Raw genomic sequence first — 3,336 nt, 5'->3', positions numbered from 1 at the left:
AATTGTTCGGAATCATGAATCCGAACATAAACCATACTTCTGATTACATTATTTTTTAAACTGTACGGCAGGAGCTCTGCCTTTGCATTTAAGAAGGGGGAAAAACAACTTTTGTCTTTACAAAATAATAGCAGAAGCTGCCCATACTCAACGAGTAAAGAGAACGGAGAAAATATAGAAATTAGAAAAGAACTCAAAACACCCCATGCGCCCGCCTGAACAAGGCCGCCTCCATTTTTGCTAAGTCGGCTACTGATTTCGCCGTAGATTAAATTTTATCGAATCATGAAGAACAGTCAAAAGTCAAAACATGGCTTGCTTCTTGCAACCGAGCACTTTCAAGTTCATCCAAGGTCAGAGGGAACTCCCTGCCTGTTTCTTTAATTAATCAGCTCCATCTTTCTGGTCTGGACAGTAAAGCATCTGTTCCCTCATCAGATCTTTATCTTTTTTTGACCGGGGACATCATCAGATCTTTATGTGCCATCAAGTTGAGAAAGTCGTTCTTCTGAGATAGTTTTTGGTCCATCATTCAACTGAACTTAATCGTTCTCACAGAAATGTTCTGTTACCAAATAATTGTCAGGCGGGCAAGTTGACATGTTCGTGCGCTGATGGATTTACACGCGTGACATAATCGCATGCGTAAGTGTTTGCTGCGTGCTGCCACCTAGCTAGCTAATCTGCTTGTCTGTTACTTCTGCTATAAATCGATTGGCAGCTGCTGGTTCTGATCACCATATATATAAGCCCAAGAGTCGATATTATGCAATTTTCAATTCGTTTTTATATAACGAAGTTATGTTTTATCGCTCCGTTTTCCTGACGTAAGCAATACTATTTGTGTGGAAGAGTTCAATGACAGGTGATGGTGTGTCGTTGCTATCTCTACCCGATCCAGATCAAACGAAGAACCTCACTTTATTTGTAGAAAATAGCGTTGAACTTCACTGGGTAAGGCGTATCTATCTTGCCTACGTAGCAGTAAGTTGAAGAAGAATCGACCAAATGGCAGTAGCAATGCAATGGCTATGCAAATGCTATCTCGCCGAGGTGATGTTACTACTCCATCAGTGTCGTTTTCGCAAAGCATATGTGCGTTCAGCCAATGCACGACAGCATTTGACAGCATCAAAGTGGGGAACGGGATCACATGGGACATTGCAAATTGGGCTTGAGTTACAGTTGTGTCACTGCTTCACGTCAAAATTTGGACTATGACATTACTTTCGTCTGAATTGCAAAAAGAGCAACTAACTCTAATGACTTTGTTGCACTGCGCGCACTTGACGCCGGCTATCGGTAACCTTATGGGCAGGCCCCGTCACGTTAGCAGATCACGGCTGACAGGAGTGACCCGAGGCTCAGCCCAATCTCATGGATTGACTCAAGGTGGGGGCTAGAAACAGGAAGCACGCAATGCAAAAGTTGAGATAACAGCGGGACGAAATAGAAGCACAATCTAGAAACCGCTGACTACTCAAAAGCACAAACTCGCCCAAATCCTTGTTGACCAGTTGCTCCCATCAATTAAAGTGCTAAATTTAGCCTTCAGATATTAGTGCAGTTACCAATTCCATTCCTTATTATAACACTCATTGTTGAAATGTATCATTTTTGTCTCTAAATGTCCAACACCATCATTTAAAATACCAAATAATCCAGAGCAAACACCTACATAAATACTAGTTACACGAGTCTCAGTTACATGCCTTCATTGTCCATGTCACGAATTACATGAAATAGAAAATAGATTTGGCATTAGTTAGGCTAAGTGCCCTAGTGAACAGACTCATCATTCGGTTTGCCTTTGTGATGAACATCTCATGGCAGACGAATATGTATGGGGAAGGTGATCCCAACCTCTGATGCTCTATCAAAGAGATCCTATAAATAGAACAAATAAAAAAATACTTGTCAATAACCTTAGTCCGAAAAAAAGATATAATTAGTTTACAGCAACCCAAACCCCCAAAAAAATTACCTCAATCTCGTTTTGCATGTCCGAGCATTTCTTTTTTTGAATTTCCAAATCTTTCTGCAAGGTGTAGTTGTAATACCAGAGAAGCCCAGAAAATGTGGTGATATAGACTGCAGAGACCAAAACCTTGCGTTTGAGTGCAGTTAAATCCTTGCTGATAGCATCAATTCCGTTAGCAGTGTGCAACATAAGGACGGCTGAGTCCACCTGATACGGTAAACAAATAGTCATATACACAGGGATGCAGACATATCACATATGGGTCTCGGGCTACACATAGCCCGCTTTTTGAACCATTCAAAAATGACATTTTGAAGTTTCAAAAAAAATTGACCAAAAATTGTAGATGTAGAAAATAATGTACTGTATCAACTTAAAAACCTCTCAGCTCAAGATACCTACTATTTTGGGCTGTACAAAGAAGACAAAATCTGATATCTAAAGTAGTGAATAGCGAAACTTTCAAACCCCAAACTCTGTCAGATTTCGTCATTTTTGTTAATCCTAGAATATAAGGTATTTTGGATTCCATATTTTGTATGGTTGTAGAGTACATCATTATCTACATCTAGGATTTTTTTAGAATTTTTTGATACATCAAATTGTTGCCAAAAAAGTTTTGAAAAAAAGAAGGGCTAACTGTAGCCTGAGCTCTAAAGTTATTTTTTGTATACAAAGTGCATATCATAATACAAGCAAACTGTCATACGCTTGTCATACCTGGTGGTAGCACCCATCAACCTTAAAGAACTTCTGTCTCAAGTTGTCCACCAGCCCACAGTCAGACTGAAAAAATAAAGGAAAATCAAAATATACACTGATATTTAAGATGTCACGTTATGGACCATGTGTTTCAGAACTCAGTCTGTAAGTGTGAGAGCTGGGCATGGATCAGATCCAAGGTTATAACTGTGCGAGGTGTCATGGCAAGGGCCAGGACTTCCGATCCAGCGGCTAGTCGCCAGTCATCACATTGAGCAGGCAAACGAAAAAGAGAGATCAGATATGTGGGAAAGAGAGAGGGCTAATCCCTTCCATTTTCTAGATTGTTCATTCAATGGTCATTGGATGGAATTATATCGATGACCCACACATGACTGACTTGGAATACAAGATGTGAGTCATCTGGTTACAATAACTACCTTTAACTAAGGATAACTTGCTATATCCTTACAGCTTCTACTCTCCGCAGAAATCATGTCTTTTTCTTGCTCCTCAAGGTCGTCATATAGAACAGAGACACCACCCCAAGAGTGAACGCCACTCATCTCTCCTTTTACAGTTCACAGCTCTCCCGTTTATCTTTTTTATGGTACAAGTCTATGTTCTCTATATTATGCGTATACTTGGGGACA

The 3,336-nt window shown here is 40.1% G+C and overlaps 1 long non-coding RNA gene across 1 annotated transcript; it reads right to left on the bottom strand.

Annotated features, from left to right (window-relative positions):
* Window positions 1-1,556: 1,556 nt before the first annotated feature.
* On the bottom strand, window positions 1,557-2,917 carry LOC124669302. Its single transcript, XR_006992118.1, has 3 exons — window positions 2,702-2,917; window positions 1,985-2,188; window positions 1,557-1,887 (listed from the first exon to the last, which is right to left on the bottom strand). It is a non-coding gene; the product is annotated as an uncharacterized LOC124669302 (long non-coding RNA).
* Window positions 2,918-3,336: the final 419 nt, after the last annotated feature.

Source organism: Lolium rigidum, chromosome 7 (assembly GCF_022539505.1).
Source record: "Lolium rigidum isolate FL_2022 chromosome 7, APGP_CSIRO_Lrig_0.1, whole genome shotgun sequence".
Classification (NCBI taxonomy): domain Eukaryota; kingdom Viridiplantae; phylum Streptophyta; class Magnoliopsida; order Poales; family Poaceae; genus Lolium; species Lolium rigidum.
This window is presented reverse-complemented; position numbering and strand designations above follow the sequence as displayed.